We start from the raw sequence: 20,462 nt of genomic DNA, 5'->3' as shown, positions 1-20,462 counted from the left end.
TTTGTTGTTTGCAAAGTCTGCATTTATCTGTTGTGGTATTGGAATCTTTAATAATATGCTTGTTGTAATATCTGGTGTTTATTGTTTGATCCTGTATTGCAATCATGAATCCTTCCGTCTCACAGTATATATTGCCTTTTCTTAGCCATGTGTTGGATGCGTCTTGATCGATGTGTGGCTGTGTTAGATGATACGGGTGCTTGCCATGTAGTGTTTTCTTTTTCCAATTTACTTTCTTCATATCTGTTGATGTTATGTGATCTAAAGGGTTGTAGAAGTGGTTATGAAATTGCAGTGGCGTAGCCGATGTATTTATATGAGTGATTGCTTTGTGTATTTTGCTAGTTTCTGCTAGTTCTAGAAAGAATTTTCTTAAATTGTCTACCTGTCCATAATGTAGGTTTTTTTATGTCGATAAATCCCCTTCCTCCTTCCTTTCTGCTTAATGTGAATCTTTCAGTTGCTGAATGTATGTGATGTATTCTATATTTGTGGCATTGTGGTCGTGTTCGTGTATTGGGTGCTTCTAGGTCTGTGTTACTCCATTTCACTACTCCAAATGAGTAGGTCAATATTGGTATAGCATAAGTATTTATAGCTTTTGTCTTGTTTCTTGCTGTCAATTCTGTTTTCAGTATTTTTGTTAGTCTTTGTCTATATTTTTCTTTTAGTTCTTCTTTAATATTTGTATTATCTATTCCTATTTTTTGTCTGTATCCTAGATATTTATAGGCATCCGTTTTTTCCATCGCTTCTATTCAGTCGCTGTGGTTATCCAATATGTAATCTTCTTGTTTAGTGTGTTTTCCCTTGACTATGCTATTTTTCTTACATTTGTCTGTTCCAAAAGCCATGTTTATATCATTGCTGAATACTTCTGTTATCTTTAGTAATTGGTTGAGTTGTTGATTTGTTGCTGCCAGTAGTTTTAGATCATCCATGTATAGCAGATGTGTGATTTTGTGTGGGTATGTTCCAGTAATATTGTATCCATAATTTGTATTATTTAGCATGTTGGATAGCGGGTTCAGAGCAAGGCAGAACCACAAAGGACTTAATGAGTCTCCTTGGTATATTCCACGCTTAATCTGTATTGGCTGTGATGTGATATTATTTGAATTTGTTTGGATATTAAGTGTGGTTTTCCAATTTTTCATTACTATGTTTAGGAACTGTATCAATTTAGGATCTACTTTGTATATTTCCAATATTTGTAGTAACCATGAGTGGGGTATACTATCAAAAGCTTTTTGGTAATCAATGTATGCATAGTGTAGCGACCTTTGTTTAGTTTTAGCTTGATATGTCACCTCTGCATCTATTATCAGTTGCTCTTTACATCCTCGTGCTCCCTTGCAACAGCCTTTTTGTTCTTCATTTATAATTTTGTTCTATGTTGTATGTGTCATTAATTTCTGTGTAATGACTGAAGTTAATATTTTGTGTATTGTTGGTAGACATGTTATGGGGCGATATTTAGCTGGGTTTGCTGTGTCTGCTTGATCTTTAGGTTTCAGATAAGTTATTCCATGTGTAAGTGTATCAGGGAATGTGTATGGGTCTGCAATGTAACTGTTAAATAATTTAGTCAGATGTGAATGTGTTGAGGTGAATTTCTTTAGACAGAAATTTGCTATTTTATCTTTTCCAGGGGCTTTCCAATTGTGAGTAGAATTAATTGCTTGGGTGACTTCATGATGCAAAATTATCACTTCAGGCATTTGTGGTATCATCTTGTATGTGTCTGTTTCTGCTTGTATCCACCGTGCATGCCTGTTATGTTGTACCGGGTTTGACCATATGTTGCTCCAGAAGTGTTCCATGTCTGTTATGTTTGGTAGATTGTCTATTTTAATGTGTGTGTTATCTATTGTCTGGTAAAATTTCTTTTGGTTTGAGTTGAATGTTTGGTTTTGTTTCCTTCTATTTTCACTTTTTTTGTATCTTCTAAGTCGTTTGGCTAATGCTTGTAATTTCTGCTTCTTTTCATCTGATTGCTCTATCACTTCTTGTTGTGAGATTTTACCTAACCTTTTTCGTTTTTTTGTGACATTTCATTTCTTATAAATTGTGTTAGCTGTCCGTTGTCTTTTCTCAGTTTTTCTATTCTGATCTGTAGCCTGTGTTGCCGTGCTGGTTTTGTGGGTTTCTTCTGTGTGTTGGTTGGTTCTGATCTCTGCCTAGTGTGTATATTTAGTGTAGTGAGTGCTCCTACATAAACCAGTAGTTGTAACTCTTCCATAGTTGTGTTTTCATTTATTTCGTTGTGTATGATTGTGTTGATAGTTTTTATTGTTGTTTCGACTTGTGGGTTATTTGGCGGTCTATGCAAGAATGGTCTAATGTCTGTATTTGTGCCTTTGTATTCTATATATGTCAGCTGAAATTTTTCTTCTATATCTGACATGTGTGTCACTTCGTGTTCTATTTGTGCTTGTCCTGGTGGCTGTCTTAAGATTTCGTTTTCCTCTGACTGTTTAATTGATGCGTGTTGTTCTTTGTTTGTTTGCCCTGGGATGTTTGAGTCCATTACTGTATTTTCTTCTTCTTCTGATTGCACATTATTTTGTTCGAGTATTTGTTGTACTTGTTGTTTGATGTTTTCTAATTCTGACTGGGGTATCCTGTTATTATTGATTATTACACGGATCTGATCAGCTAGTCGTTGTTCTGTTAAAAATTTTAATTCTGGGTATCTGGTAATAAATGTTGTGTATACTTGTGATCTGTATCTAGTTGTGTTGGTTCCTAGGTTTGTTGCTTGGTAATAACAGAACATGAGGTGTCGATTAACTTCATCTGACCATCTCATCCTCTGTCTTTGTTTTCCTTCTAGGGTGGTTGCAGGAAGCATATCCTGCAAAACACCTCTATTTGGATTTGAATCATTTTCCAGTTGGCTAGCAGTGTCGTTACCATTGTGGGCGGGCATAGGGTTCAAGCGTCGTCCCCGACCATGACGGCGCTTGTCCGAGGCTTCTTTAGTTCTGTCCTGAACCAACTAATCACACTAAAAGGGGGGTTAGCCCTATTAGTGGTTTGTTCTTTTCGTCGCCTTTTACGACTGGCAGAACATACCGGAGGCCTATTCTTTTCCCGGGCCTCCACGGGGAATGCTTATTATTATTATTTTCATTATTATTATTATTATTATTATTATTGTTATTATTATTACCATTAATACTTCCCACGTCTGACGCAACTGACTCTTTTTATCTGTTTCGACTGTGTATGCTTATTACTCCAGAAGTTTGCTTCTTTCAAATAATCGGAGCGAAAGTGGACTGCCAATAGAATATTGCTATAAACTCCGAACAATCGTTCTACATGTCAGGCAAATGTTGGCCCCTGTAACAGTTTCACACGTACTATACCACAAAAACTGGCACGAGCAGTGCTTGACCGGTGGCCCTTGCAACGACAAACTAGCGCTCTCCCGAAATGCCCACGGGAGCTCTACGCGGGAGGTGCACACGCTTAGGCTTTTGCTGTGCTCCGAAGGTAGGTGTTGCTTTTTACTACCATTCAGGCACGTTCTTCCGGACGACAGCACATAGTACAAAGAATACCGGCGTTTTGATTGATTCGCTGTCTATATATAACGTTGTACCGATCTGACTGCCTGACACATGGAGGTTTGGATATATGAACGTTTCTGGTAGTCCTTTTATACTTCTGCCTTTTAAACTTCGTATATTGCGAACGTCTAGTGATTATATTCGATCATTTCTGCGCCGGTGTCACGACTCAAAAACGAATATGTCGAAGCTAATTAATTTTATTTTATAGAATCGTCTATGCACATGTAAACAACGTCTCCTTCTGAACATCCTATAGTTCACGAGTCACAATGATTTTACTGAAACATGGAAGCTGCAAAACGACTGAAGCCAAGTGAACTGCGAGGTCTTAGTAGGACAAAGATTTTTACACGACTGCTATTTCGACCTACATCTCCAGATGCTATTTCGTACTTACTGAGATATGACAGTTTTTAACTGTTGATGAACTTCGTTGCACCTAATCGATTTGTGTCTTGTAATATGACACAGAAAATGTAGACATTCCATATGTAAGCAAAATATTTGACTTTCGTCACCCGTATTGACGGAGTCATAGTAAATCTGTCGTATCGTAACTCCATTAGTGAGAAGAAATATTCGTTGTAAAATAGATGTGAATCTGTCAGAAAAGTAATGTAACGTGGTTTATTTTTACCACGTGACATTACTTTTCTGATAGATTCACATCTATTTTACAACGGATATTTTCCTTCTCACTAATGGAGTTACGACACGACAGATTTACTATGACTCCGTCAATACGGTTCTATTTTTCCTGGTGGACGAGGTGACCAGTTTCAACGCCAACGCGCACACAGAGAACTTGATAGCAGCCCCACGCTTACGGATTGTGTCGAGTTAGAGATTTTGTGACAAGAAGAGCGAATTTATTCCCCTCATATTGCCAGCCTTGAAATACGTGCTGCTAGAGAACTCATGCTCATTTTCAGTCGCTTAGCCTTAAGCTCCATCCACCAGAAGTGGTGTACGCTCAGAATCGATTATTATTGCTCACTTGACATTTCAATAACATTAAGATTCCCCTAAATATTCAACGTAATGCGATACTGAAGCCTTGTAAAGTACAAATAACGTCCCCCTCATGAATATTTTTTAGTTCACCAGACAAGGAATTTCCTGCAACGCGGTGGCGGGAAAACGTGTTGTGTGCCTACCGGGATGTGGCGTCTAGGCAAGCCAAACTTTTTTACACGACTACAGTTTCAACCCACACCTCCAACTCGTACGTTACTAAATGTTATATGAATTATATTTTTCTAGATATAGCACTTTTAAGTTATTTAGAAAGTACTTTCGGCCCAGTCAGCGTGTGTTCCCTAGTTCGACGCGAAAAAAGAAATATTTCCCAAGTCAAAGTGCGAGAAAAATGCTTCACTTTTGTTACCCTTTTTTCGTTTCCTTCATGTTTCTTCTTGTACATTCTCGTTTGTTCTAAACAGAACATAACACTTCTCACGACTGGAATAGCCATGATGCAACATCACAGTGATGACTCGCCGACACGGTTACATTTCCCCTGACAGATGAACAGATCATTTTCATGCTCTAGTTGCACATAGAGCACTGGGGGGCGCTTTCAACTTCATACTTTGTGTCACGCTGGAGTTTTGACAACAGCTTCAGCGAACGTTCTTTGTTGATGTCTCCATTTCAAATCAAGTTTGGAAGTGCGCCCTGCTGAGGAACTAACGCTTTTTCTCCGTCTCATCCTGGCCAGCAGAAGGTGGGGAAAAAGTGTATCATCTGGAAATATGTAAAAAGATATTCTGTATTCCAGCATTTACTTTACAAACCGGAAAAACTTTACGACAACATTTGATGAATTGTTTATACGGGCTTGTTGCTTTTTTGTTGCAGTTACTTCCAACAGTTGCGTATTTGGCTTTTGTCATATTTAATTAGTAAATATGTTCAGCTGAGTCGATATATTTCTATTGGGGTATTTTACAATTGTATGCCTTTCAAAAGAACGAGTTTTTGGATGTTTTGAGATGAAAAATATATAAATAGAAGTCGATAAATAAATGATAATTTCGATATTGGAAACGGATTTCTAGTAAAACTGCGATTCGAACATCATGTAGCCTTTAGCTTACATTAACTGGAGTTACGTATTTCATAACTTATGGTACATATTATTATTCAGATATTATGAACTTACATCGGAGAAATAAATTACGTTTTGATCCAGTTAAAATAATAGGGTCAAAATGTTACAAATAAGCGCTGAAATATTAGATGTTTCATGGCTTAAGAAATGAAATAATTCATCTGTTTCTTACATGTATTGGAGAAATAACCAGTGAAATAATAGGTTAAAAGGGAAAAGCATCCGTAATTCTAAAAGTGAGCATTGTCAATCGCTGGGCTACATTGTTGATAATTCAGGATATGGAACTGTATTTATTTAACCAGCAAATCATATTTGTTTAACAAAATGTAAACTAAGTTCGTGAATCTAATGTAAGTTTCAAGCAGTGTACTGTGATCTTTGTTATTTCGTAAATTTCCTTCGTATACTCATTCAGAGATTGACAACACCAGCCTTCAGTAACCACAGTAGGTACTGTGCAAGATGTATTATTTAAATTTCGTTGTAACTGTAATTGTACTGATGAACTATGACCTACTTATTGTCATGTCCATTTTTCTGTTCATCTTCGCTGAATGTACGTAAGAAATAAAATATTTGTCCATTTAAGGAAGGAGATTATGTAAGGTTCTAAAATTTACGAAGTTCTTCATGCTACAATAAAAGGCCATCGCTCTTTACGAAGTAGTAGTAAGTCAAATTCTGTGTTAGACAGGTTTAAATCTGTATATAATTTGGCTTATTTACGATGAAGCTACAAAAACTAACGAGACTAAATACAAGTGTAAACCACTACCGGAATAATAAACTATTTGAGAAAGAAAAGCTTAACACTTGAACCTGGATTAACTGTAACTTAACACATTTATTTATGAAACTTATCAAAATTTGCTTCTGGACCTGACGCATCATATTCCTAGACTATATATATAGAAGAATCAAATTGCGAGATAAACATAATACGAAAAATAGGAGATATGGGGGTTAATCCTTTAGAATATTTAACTGAAAGAAATAATTTTAACTAATGCTTGTTTTGTGGCGTCCACTGGCTTTCGTTAGTGATTAAAAAGCGGTTATTGTGCAGTGTTACACCCTCGAATTCCTTCAAAGCCGTGCTTTACGAGGACATATTTGGACCGATCAACGATTTACACCATCATTCGACTCCGCTTCAACCACGTCTCTTTTCCTCTCATTCTACATAGAATCAACACTAGAGTTTTTTGAAATCATTATTTATTCCATGAACCGGTTTTCGAACTTTTTCAGGCTCATCTTCTTCCGCTGAAAAGGTTCGAAAATCGGTACATGGAATAAATAAGAATTTCAGAAAAGGGACTGGTTGCAGTTTTCTATATTTGCATTGCATATAGACAGTCACGGGTTCTTAAACATCCGTTTACTGTTCTCCCGATTCTGAATCGGAAGGTGCTTGTTTTCGTGTCCCCGGTTTATGCGAAAGGTTGGACATTTTGAAAACATAGATGAGTAAGAGGTACCTCCCTCTTTTCTCTTTTGTTGACTAAAGACATTCGCCTTTGTGAGTGATTCATAATTTCCCCAAGAGCACTGGAAAAAATCTGTTGGTTTTAGTAGTATGCATATATCATTTTTATGCCTTGAAATTACAGAAATCATGTAAACCGATAAAGTAAAATCAGTTTACTTCTAAATCTATTTGTTAACAGTCTACGGTGGACAAAACTGTAACAGCTTGGGTTCCTATATCTGTAAATATGCATTTATTTATTATCTTCGTACAGTTCAGTGTACACTATAACCATGTGCTTCAAATGGCTAATATAGTACACACTCTGGAGGCCAAATCAAGAAACAGTAGTTAAAACACAACAACATTTGTAGTTCAATGCACGAGTGTACTACACTGCGCACCCAAAAACGAGTGGGCTCTGCTACCTTGCCTTTCCACGAAACAGCCGCGCACAGGGCTTTCCGCCATGGGAACTACGTTTGCACTACGCAAACCTAGACTGGCATCGCGTATCAAGAATGAAACAGCAGGTAATATGTATCAATCATGAGGCGGCATTTAAAAATGTAGGAGAGAAGAAAAATGGAAATAAAAGAAGAGGAAGTAGAGAAATTGGTGAAGATGTAAGAGGAAGCCTATAGTAAAAGGTTGAACGTGTGGAGCTAAACCAAGAGCCAGTACTTAAGCTACATATGAGGCCTCGCAGAAAGTGGGAGAGGATATAGAAGAACACTTTGGTGGAACTAGAGCAAGCAGTATATGGAAGATACTGCGGACAATGAGAGGTGAAAACAAAGGCTGCGTTGCGGTTACTCTAACAAGCATGGAGAAGTGACCGAAGTCCTGCTTACAGAGAAGAGAAAGGCACACATACAAGGAATGTCAAATTCGACGGAAGACGACGAACATTCATGTACACGACAGATAATGGTCATTACGTGCTTCAGAAGTTAAAGAGGTATATAAAACATGGGGCCTTACAATGAGTTCGACAAACACCGAATATCTTAAGGCTGGCGACAGTACCGCAGAGGATGTGGAGGTTTGAGCTAATGACATCAGTAAGTATTTTAAGTACCTGGGATTAAGATATCATCAAACGGAAAAAGTGAAGATGACGTGCGGTTGGTCCAGGCGGAGGTTCGAGTCCTCCCTTGGGCATGGGTGTGTGTGTTTCTCCTTAGGATAATTTAGGTTAAGTAGTGTGTAAGCTTAAGGACTGATGACCTTAGCAGTTAAGTCCCATAAGATTTCACACACCTTTGAACATTTTTTTGATGACGTAAATAATAAAATAGGGCAGAGTAAGAGCGCCTTACGATAACTGAACTCGGTCGTTAGGAAGAAGAAAATAACCAGAAAGAACCAAACACGTGATTATTGCTCAGTTGTCGAAAACATCGATACGTACGGAGGAGAAATATGGGCAGTAAACAAGAGCCAGAGGAACAAGTTACTTGGACTGGAGATTGAATTTTGAAAGCGAAGGTGCGGCATCTCCAAGCAGGATCGTGCGCTATGGCTGTCGACAGATCAGTAAATTAACACCATAGTGAAGCAACGGCTAAAATGGCATGGACGTATAGAATGCCGTTTTTCTTGACTACCGCAAGGCGTTCGGTACAGTTCTCCACAGTCGTTTAATGAACAAAGTACGAGCATATAGATTATCAGACCAATTGTGTGATGTGATTGGATTGAAGAGTTCCTAGATAACAGAACGCAGCATGTCATTCTCAATGGAGAGAAGTCTTCCGAAGTAAGAGTGATTTCAGGTGTGCCGCAGGGGAGTGTCGTAGGACCATTGCTATTCACAATATACGTAAATGACCTTGTGGATGACATCGGAAGTTCACTGAGGCTTTTTGCGGATGATGCTGTGGAATATCGAGAGATTGTAACAATGGAAAATTGTACTGAAATGCAGGAGGATCTGCAACGAATTGACGCATGGTGCAGGGAATGGCAATTGAATCTCAATGTAAACAAGTGTAATGTGGTGCGAATACATAGGAAGATCCTCTATCATTTAGCCACAATATAGCAGGTCAGCAACTGGAAGCAGTTAATTCCATAAATTATCTGGGAGTACGCATTAGGAGTGATTTAAAATGGAATGATCGTATAAAGTTGATCGTCGGTAAAGCAGATACCAGACTGAGATTCATTGGAAGAATCCTAAGGAAATGCAATCCGAAAAGAAAGGAAGTAGGTTACAGTACACTTGTTCGCCCACTGCTTGAATACTGTTCACCAGTGTGGGATCCGTACGAGATAGCGTTGATAGAAGGGATAGAGAAGATCCGACGGAGAGCAGCGCCCTTCGTTACAGAATCATTTAGTAATCGCGAAAGCGTTACGGAGATGACAGAAAAACTGCAGTGGAAGACTCTGCAGGAGATACGCTCAGTACCTCGGTACGGGCTTTTGTTGAAGTTTCGAGAATATACCTTCACCGAGGAGTCAAGCAGTATATTGCTCCCTCCTAAGTATATCTCCCGAAGAGACCATGAGGATAAAATCAGAGAGATTAGAGCCCACACAGAGGCAAACCGACAATCTTTCTTTTCACGAACAATGCGAGACTGGAATAGAAGGGAGAACCGATACAGGTACTCAAGGTACCCTCCGTCAGGTGGCTTGCGGAGTATGGATGTAGATGTAGAAAAGATGTACGATAGCCGATGGTCGAGGAAAGCGTGAATGACATGGGAGAAGCTAGGGTCGAGATGTCCACGACGCGATGGATGCCAGGGGACTAAAAGAAAGACACTGGTATGATCGGAGGAAGTGGAATACGACAAGCAAGAAGCTGCTCCAGCCATAGAATACTCGCAAGATAATGATTATGATGATTATGATGACGACGATGAGAATTGCGCGAAGTGGTAACGCACGGAAAATTTCTCGGGACGTGTATGGAAATATTATAAAGGCATCTTTAGGTCAGTGTATTCGTTCTTCAGCCGATCACAGCGGGGTGTTTGTGTTGTCTTTGGCTACAAAGTGTAACATTTGCAAGCGGCGGATACTGTGCAGCCCCCCGCTGGCGGTACGGCCGTGTAGCACAGCCGCACTCTGCACGGGGAGCACGATGCGCGCTGCTGACCCCGCGACATATTTCGGCGGCCCGCGGCAGCCCCTCGGGACTCGCGCAAAGAAAGGGCGCGGAGAGCCCTCGAGGGTTGAAGGGCCCTCGCCCAGTGTTGTGCGGCCGAGATAAATGGCCGCCAGGTGTCGGCGCGGCCGCTTGTTGTGAGCCGTGTTAGGCCTTTGTCGCCGATTAGCCGCGGCAATTCCAAACGCGCTGACGTCTTCAACAGCACAGAAGCGCGCCGTGGCGAGGGCAGAAAAACGCCCGTCGGCGGTGTCGCTACACGCCGCGGTCGCTGCCGGTTACTAATGGTTTCTCCGTGGGACCGGCTAGCTGAGGCTGGGGGCGGGGGCCACTCGCCGCGCCGAAACCCGAAACTCGAGGAGCTGGCGCGCCGCTCGTGCCTCACAAAGACTGCCGCATACAAAGCCCAGACACACTGAACACTCCACAGTCAACAGCGCATCGCCAACTGGCAGACACTGTAAACTCGTGACACGCTCGTCACTGGCTGCTACATTTGGTCGTATTCTCAGCAAGCATCGTGAATCCCGAGTCAGAGGCAGTACCGTTTGCTCAAAGTTTGTATTGCATTGTATCGAACTGGGGACCTAGAAACGGCGGATAGGCTTCGTCCCCGCCGTAGCCCTCAGTGGTTCACAATTCCACAACAGGCTACACTCAGCCCACCGCCGCCCCACACCGAACCCAGGATCATTGTGCGGCTCGTCCCCCACTTGACTCCCCCCCCGGGAACGTCTCACACTAGACGACTGTAAGCCCAATGTTTGCGTGGTAATTATGGTGTGCGCGTGCGCGGAGAAAGTGTTTCCGCAGCAATCGCCGGCGTAGTGTAACTGAGGCGAAATAAGGGGAACCAGCCCGCTTTCGCCGAGGCAGATGGAAAACCGCCTTAAAAACCATCCACAGGCTGACCGGCACACCGGACCTCGACACTAATCCGCCGGGCGTATTCGTGCCGGGGACCGGCACGCCTTCCCGCCCGGAAAGCAGTGCGTTGGACCGCGGATTTACGTTATGACATGTTCGATACGCCTGCCACCATTGGTGATGATGTGGCGCAGACAAATAGCGAAATTCTGCCTGACCCGCTGAAGTGTCCGAACATCGATGCTGTCGATGACCTGCTGAATGGCTGTTTTCAGCTGATCAATGGTTTTGGGGTTATTGGTGGATGTGTGTGATGTCCTTAGTTTTGTTAGGTTCAAGTACTTCTAAGTTCTAGGGAACTGATGACCTCAGATGTTAAGTCCCATAGTGCTCAGAGCCATTTTTTGGAGCATTTGAACCATTTGGTTATTGGTAAACACCTTCTCTTTAATACAGCCCAACGAAAAGCAGTCTCATGTGTTCAGATCCGGAGAATATGGCGGCCAATCAAGGCCCATGCCAGTGGCCCCTGGGTACCACAGAGACAGAATGCGGTCCCCAGAGTGCTCCTCCATGAGATTAAACACTCTCCTGCTTCGATGGGGTCGACCTCCGTCTTGCATGAACCACATCTTGTCGAAATCAAAGTCACTTTGGATAATGGGGTGAAATCATCTTCCAAATCTTTCACGTACCGTTCGGTAATCACCGTGCCACCAAGGAATATCGCACCGATTATTCCGCGTCTGAACGCTGCTCTCCACACAGTCTCCGTCTGAGGGTGAGCAGACTTCTCGATTCCGAAATCCGGATTCTCAGTCTTCCAAATGAAAATGGGCTTCGTCGGTAAACCAAACCGTACCAATTCCCACCATGCCACGCGACCAACCGTGCACTTTGAAAGCCCTAACGCAAACCGTTCAGAAATTATGACCATTTTATTTCATATAGTTCAATAATTGTCTCTCTGTACATCTAAGCAAACCACTGTGAAATACGTGGCAGGTGGAACTACCCACTGTATCAGTTATTACTGCTCCTTCCGTTCCATCCATGTATGGTGTGCGTGCAGAATATTTGTCTCGTGGTTAGTCCAATTTTGTATTCCCCATCCCTGTGGTAGAGACATGTAGGCGGTTGTAGTATTTTTCTAGATTCGTCATTCAAAGTTCCTTCTTGAAGCTTCGTAAACAGGCTTGCCCTTACCTTCAAACGCCTACCACTTCAGTTTTTCAGCATCTGTGGGTCAAACAAAGCTGTGACCATACGTTCTACCCTTCTTTGTATACGTTGGATATCCCCTAGTAGATATGTTTAGTGCGATTCCCACCCTCTTTAGTAATATTCTAGAATTGGTCGCACGAGTGTTTTGTAAGCATTCTACTTTGTATACTGATCGCATTTCCCTAGTATTCTACGAGTGAACCGAAGTTTGCCACCTGCTGTACCTACAATTGAGCCTGTGTGATCGTTGCATTTCATATCCCTACAAGTTGTTACACTCAGGTACTTATATTAGTTAACGGATTCAAACTGTGTCTTAATATTTTTCGTTTCGTGTAGTACATCGTTTGAAGCAAGTTTCCGATATCTGTACCACTGTGAACTTTTATCAATATGTGTGTGAAATCTTATGGGACTTAACTGCTAGCGTCATCAGTCCCTAAGCTTACACACTACTTAACCTAAACAACAGACATATCCATGCCCGAGGGAGGACTCGAACCTCCGCCGGGACCAGCCGCACAGTCAAAAAATGGTTCAAATGGCTCTGAGCACTATGGGACAACATCTGAGGTCATCAGTCCCCTAGAACTTACAAGTACTTAAACCTAACTAACCTAAGGACAACACACACATCCATGCCCGAGGCAGGATTCGAACCTGCGACCGTAGCGGTCGCGCGGTTCCAGACTGAAGCGCCTAGAACCGCTCGGCTACTCCGGCCGGCAGCCGCACAGTCCATGACTGTTTTATCAATACTCGAGTTAATATTTGTGCAGATCTTTTCAGAAAGTAGGTTATTATAGTTAAATGCATCACCTACGAAAGAAATGAGATTACTACCTATTAATACTGTCAGCCAGGTTGTAAATGTACAACATGAACACTAAAAGGGAGCAACCTGAAATATCTTCTACATCTACGGATTACTATGTATCCAAGACAAGAAGATGAGCCCTTCCTACCAAGAAACACTCAACGCAGTCACAAATTTCGCTTGATACCCCATACTATTGTACTTCCGATAATAAGCATAGGTGTGGTACTGAGTCAAATCCTTTCGAACGCCAGGAAACAATGTAGCTGCCTGACTGTCTTGACGCGTGGCTTCCAGAACGTCTCGCGAGAAAATCGCAAGTTGAGTTTCAAATGACTGACGCTTTCCTGGTTAGCGTAGCAATTCCCAAGCAGCCGCTGTTGACTGTTTGGCTGTTTCCCTGTCCGGGTGACAGCTGCAGTGGCATTTTCGATCTGTTGCAGATGGGGAAAGAGGCAAGCCCGTATCGAAGCAGCGCGCAGGACTAACGACCTTTGATCTGGTACACCGTCCGCCCCGATAGCTCAGTGGTCAGCGTGACGGATTGCCATCCTACGGGCCCCGGTTCGATTCCAGGCTGGGTCGGGGATTTTCTCCACTCAGGGACTGGGTGTTGTATTGTCTTCATCATCATTTCATCCCCATCCGGCGGGCAGGTCGCCCAATGTGGCGTCGAATGTTAATAAGACCTGCACCACGGCGGCCGGATCTGCCCCGTAAGGGGCCTCCCGGCCAATGACGCCAAACGCTCATTTCCCTTTCCATCTGGTACACCGGCCGGCCTGAGTCTGGCTTTTCAGCGGTTTTTCACTCGCGTCTAGGCAAAAACTAGATTGTAGTCAATCTTCGCTTCACAAAATCCGATACGTAAACAGTTCAAGTATGAAAGCACACAGGACAAAGTTCACACGACTTCCGTCCCTTAAGTTAACTGTCAAATGCAACGACAGGGAGGGCAAAATGTAATAAATTTGTCCTATTATGAAAAATCGCAAATCCCATACCACGGGCTAAACGATAGGAGATAGAGGTCCGATATTATTTTCTATGTGAAATTCTTTGACTGCTGTCTGTTCTGGCCAAACAGGGATCATGTCGGCTTCTGACATGACTCCTGTTGACTGGTTGGAACTTTACCTCACAGAGCATCTGAATTATCGCGAATGGCTCCAAAATGTAGCAACGATAGCATTGACTGTTAAATTAATGAACGTAGATAAGACTTGCTGTCATATGCTGCGAAAACGCCATGTTATTGCAACAAAACCTCCGTGCCCAAGCTATGGTAGTATTTCCAACTGCTGTGTGTGTGTGTGTGTGTGTGTGTGTGTGTGTGTGTGTATCGTGACGAGAAACCACGTGAAACAGCTCTTCAAATATAGACTTATCTATTATTATAAAATATTCAAAGTCTGGACAATCTTCTATACAATTAAAATAACGTCATTGTTACTTAGTTTCACAAGCCGCGGTATAGCCGCGAGTAAATAGTAATCCAGAGAGTGTAGAATAATTCTTTTTTGTTTCCGGCTATGCTCACAACAATTTTTGCTCCTTACACTGCCGGTTTCGGTCAGACTTTTGATAATTTCAAAATGTAGAGCTACTCACGTCCTAATGTAGTTAATTTTATTACTGTAAAAACTTATACGTTTTAAAGGCTCACGACAGTTTTTACCTAACTGTACGTTTTCGTAATAGCATAATTGTCGAGTATGCGTACACCTGACACGCTGATAACAGCGTGACTCTCTCGACGCTGTGGCCTAATTTAAAAGACGATGTTAAGCTGTTTTGTGTGCATTTTTTGACGATTCCGCAATGGCTTCTTTGTATTTGGTCACGTTTCACACAGATATGCTTCGTCATATTTTGAGCGCGTGCATTCCACATGTATGAACGTGAAACAAGTGTAATTTATTGTTTTAGGTTGTAGACGTCCATTAATTGTAATTGGTTTCTCATTTTTCTACAGATCTGAAGATGATTATTCCTCACCGAAATCGATAGTCTAGAGAGCAAAATATTTTGTGACCCTTTTGTACTGTTACTTAGAATGTCAAATTTTCTACATCTACATCTACATCCATTCTACGCAAGTCACCTGACGGTGTGTGGCGGAGGATACCTTGAGTACCTCTATCGGTTCTCCCTTCTATTCCAGTCTCGTATTGTTCGTGGAAAGAAAGATTGTCGGTATGCCTCTGTGTGGGCTCTAATATCTCTGATATTATTCTCAGGGTCTCTTCGCGAGATATACTTAGGAGGGAGCAATATACTGCTTGACTCCTCGGTGAAGGTATGTTCTGGAAACTTCAACAAAAGCCCGTACCGAGCTATTGACCGTCTCTCCTTGTCTTCCACTGGAGTTTATCTATCATCTCCGTAACGCTTTGGGATTGCTAAATGATCCTGCAACGAAGCGCGCTGCTCTCCGTTGGATCTTCTCTATCTCTCCTATCATCCCTATCTGGTACGGATCCCACACCGGTGAGAAGTATTCAAGCAGTAGGCGAACAAGTGTAGTGTCACCTACTTCCTTTGTTTTCGGATTGCATTTCCTTAAGATTCTTCCAATGAATCTCAGTGTGGCATCTGCTTTACCGACGATCAACTTTATATGATTATTCCATTTTAAATCACTCCTAATGCCTACTCACAGGTAATTTATGGAATTAACTGCTTCCAGTTGCTGACCTGCTATATTGTAGCTAAATGATAAAGGATCTTTCTTTCTATGTATTCGCAGCACATTACACTTGTCTATATTGCGATTCAATTGCCATTACCTGCACCATGTGTCAATTCGCTGCAGATTCTCCTGCATTTCAGTACAATTTTCCATTGTTACAACCTCTCGATATACTACAGCATCATCCGCAAAAAGCCTCAGTGAACTTCCGATGGATATCCCAGTACTTGAACTCTCATACGTCATTTACCTGTGCTCATTAGCTTCCGACGGTGCACCACTCAGCATCGAAATAATTTACAACTTCTTCTGAACTTCGCCTCTTGAGACAGACATTTTGCTAGCAGAGAACTTGCCGCTGACGGCTGCGCCAGGAGAGAGAAGCCAGCCTTCAACGCTGTCTGCTAGCAGCGTCAAATAATAAACGCCGGCCGGTGTGGCCGAGCGGTTCTAGGCGCTTCAGTCTGGAACCGCGCGACCGCTACGGTCTCAGGTTCGAATCCTGCTTCGGGCATGGATGTGTGAGATGTCCTTAGGTTAGTTAGGTTTAAGTAGTTCTAAGTTCTAGGGGACTGATGACCTCAGAAGTTCCATAGTGCTCAGAGCCATTTGAACCATTTGAAATCATAAGCTCCGTCAGCCCATTCGTTGTGCTATTCAACTGCCAGGGCGCGGGAGAAATCGTTGTCGGTATCCTTGTGTCCCTCTCTGTGTGTCCAGATTTCACTAATTGCAGAAACTCAGTTCGTTTACAAATACGATATGTTCCGTGGTAAAAGACTTTCTTCTGTTTCAAGGTACAAGACGGTGCAAGACTGACGAAGCATGGTTTCACTGTCGACATTTTGTATAAACAGTTTAAAAATATGGCATTTTAACCATACAATTCTGTACATGAAGATTAACAATTTTCTTTAATATAGGTAATACAGTAATTAAATACGTAGAACGAGAAATACTGTATTTACAAAAGCAGCGCAAAACACAACCTCTTGTCTAACAAGGAAAAAAAAAAAAAACAGCAGAAAATGGCGGAAAGCGCTTACGGCGTTCTCTGGAGCGCATTCCTTCACGTGGTTCTAAAATCACTTGCTAGACTGAAGTACCAACCAAAAACCATCACCTGTTCCTAACTACCCTATCCCCTAGGTAAAACACTCCCCTACTATTTTTCTACCTACCGTAACAATATAGTTCACACTTTATTCGAGGAAGTCCGCTTAACTTTTTTATAAGTCAGCCATATTTTAGGTTTTTAACTAGTAGCTAACGACCTTTTAGCTATGAAATACATATACAGGGTGGTCCATTGATCGTGACCGGGCCAAATATCTCACGAAATAAGCGTCAAACGAAAAAACTACAAAGAGCGAAACTCGTCTAGCTTGAAGGGGGAAACCAGATGGCGCCATGGTTGGCCCGCTAGATGGCGCCGACATAGGTCAAACGGATATCAACTACGTTTTTTTAAATAGGAACCCCCATTTTTATTATATATTCGTGTAGTACGTAAATAAATATGGATGTTTTAGTTGGACCACTTTTTTCGCTTTGTGATAGATGGCGCTGTAATAGTAACAAACGTATAAGCACGTGATACCACTGAGTAGGTATTAAAATCCATGGAGAAGAAATAAAAACTTTGAGGTTCGCCGATGACACTGTAATTCTGTCAGAGACAGCAAAGGACTTGGAAGAGCAGTTGAACAGAAAGGACAGTGTCTTGAAGGAAGGATATAAGATGAACATCAACAAAATCAAAACAACAAGGATAATGGAATGTAGTCGAATTAAGTTGGGTGATGTTGAGGGTATTAGATTAGGAAATGAGACACTTAAAGTAGTAAAGGAGTTTTGCTATTTGGGGAGCAAAATAACTGATGATGGTCGAAGTAGAGAGGTTATAAAATGTAGACTGGCAATGGGAAGGAAAGCGTTTCTGAAGAAGAGAAATTTGTTAACATCGAGTATAGATTTAAGTGTCAGGAAGTCGTTTCTGAAAGTATTTGTATGGAGTGTAGCCATGTATGGAAGTGAAACATGGGCGATAAACAGTTTAGACAAGAAGAGAATAGAAGCTTTCGAAATGTGGTGCTACAGAAGAATGCTGAAGATTAGATGGGTAGATCACATAACTAATGAGGAGATGTTGAATAGGATTGGGGAGAAGAGAAGTTTGTGGCACAACTTGACTAGAAGAAGGAATACGTTGGTAGGACATGTTCTGAGGCATCAAGGGATCACCAATTTAGTATTGGAGGGCAGCGTGGAGGGTAAAAATCGTAGAGGGAGACCAAGAGATGAATACACCAAGCAGATTCAGAAGGATGTATGTTGCAGTAGGTACTGGGAGATGAAGAAGCTTGCACAGGATAGAGTAGCGTGGAGAGCTGTATCAAACCATTCTCAGGACCGAAGACCACAACAACAACCACGTAACATTCCGCCAGCGAATGGTATTTGCTTCGTGATACATTACCCGTGTTAAAATGGACCGTTTACCAATTTCGGAGAAGGTCGATATCGTGTTGATGTATGGCTATTGTGATCAAAATACCCAACGGGCGTGTGTTAGGTATACTGCTCGGTATCCTGGACGACGTCATCCAAGTGTCCGGACTGTTAGCCGGATAGTTACGTTATTTAAGGAAACAGTTTTCAGCCACATGTGAAAAGACAACCACGACCCGCAACAAATGATGATGCCCAAGTAGGTGTTTTAGCTGCTGTCGCACATCAGTAGCAGACAAATTGCGCGAGAATCGGGAATCTCAAAAACGTCGGTGTTGAGAATGCTACATCAACATCGATTGCACCCGTACCATATTGCTATGCACCAGGAATTGCATGGCGACGACTCCGAACGTCGTGTACTGTTGTGCCACTTGGCACAAGACAAATTACGGGTCGATGACAGATTTTTTTGCACGCGTTCTATTTAGCGACGAAGCGTCATTCACCAACAGCGGTAACGTAAACCAGCATAATCTGCACTATTGGGCAACGGAAAATCGACGATGGCTGTGGCAAGTGGAACATCAACGACCTTGGCGGGTTAATGTATGGTGCGGCATTATGGGACGAACGATAATTGGTCCCCATTTTATCGACGGCAATGTAAATGGTGCAATGTATGCTGATTTCCTACGTAATGTTCTACCGATGTAACTACAAGATGTTTCACTGCATGACAGAATGGCGATGTACTTCCAACATGATGGATGTCCAGCACATAGCTCGCCTGCGATTGAAGCGGTATTGAATAGCATATTTCATGACAGGTGGATTGGTCGTCGAAGCACCAAACCATGGCCCGCACGTTCGCCTGATCTAACGTACCGGGATTTCTTTCTGTGGGGAAAGTTGAAAGATATTTGCTATCGTGATCCACCGACTACACCTGACAACATGTGTCAGTGCATTGTCAATGCATGTGCGAACATTACGGAAGGCGAACTATTCGCTGTTGACAGGAATGTCGTTACACATACTGCCAAATGCATTGAGGTTGACGGACATCATTTTGAGCATTTATTGCATTAATGTGGTATTCACAGGTAATCACGCTGTAACAGCATGTGTTCTCAGAAATGATAAGTTCACAAAGGTACATGTGTCAGAATGGAACAACCGAAATAAAATGTTCAAACGTACCTACGTACTGTATTTTAATTTAAAAAACCTACCTGTTACCAGCTGTTCGTCTAAAACTGTGAGCCATATGTTTGTGACTATCACAGCGCCATCTATCACAAAGCGCAAAAAGTGGTCCAACTAAAACATTCGTATTTCTTTACGTACTACACGAATATGTTATAACAAATGGGAGTTCCTATTTAAAAAAGCGCAGTTGATTGCCGTTTGACCTATGGCAGCGCCATCTAGCGGGCGAACCATAGCGCCATCTGGTTTCCCCCTTCAAGCTAGACGAGTTTCGTTCTTCGTAGTTTTTTCGTTTGACGCTTATTTCGTGAGATGTTTGGCCCGGTGACGATCAATGGACCACCCTGTATATACAGGGTGTCCACAATGAGAGTCTAACATTTTAATATCCTATATCTTTCTCATTTCAGATGGTGGACCTGTGAATCCTGAAGGAGGAGACAGAGCAACTCAACAAGTTTGTGGTGTGCAAATTTGATACGCAAAGTGGCCGTAGTGGAGCTGTAATCAACTGTTTTAGCAAAATGGAGGATATGAAGGAGCGTGCACAAGTCGTCTGGTGGCATGCAGAGACAAAATCGGCAACCCAAGTGCAAAGAAACTTCCGTCGAGTTTACAACAAAGCGCCCCCGTCGTTCGAGACTATAAAGAAGTGGTGTGATCAGTTTTTGGCTACTGGGAGTGTTGCGAAAGGGCACGGCGGTGGTAAGCCTGGGGATCAGCGAACATCATGTGGAACAAGTGCGGCGGTCATTCGAACAAAGTCCACAGAAGTCAGTGCGACAGGCAGCACGAGAACTTGGTATGAAACGTTCAACAGTTCACAAAGTGCTCCATCAGCGATTACGTTTGTACGCATATAAATTGCAGGTTGTGCAAGAAATCAAGACAGATGATCGACCAGAGCGAG

Source organism: Schistocerca americana, chromosome 7 (genome assembly GCF_021461395.2).
Source record: "Schistocerca americana isolate TAMUIC-IGC-003095 chromosome 7, iqSchAmer2.1, whole genome shotgun sequence".
Taxonomy (NCBI): Eukaryota; Metazoa; Arthropoda; class Insecta; order Orthoptera; family Acrididae; genus Schistocerca; species Schistocerca americana.
The sequence above is the reverse complement of the archived record's forward strand: the minus strand, read 5'-3'. Positions refer to the sequence as shown.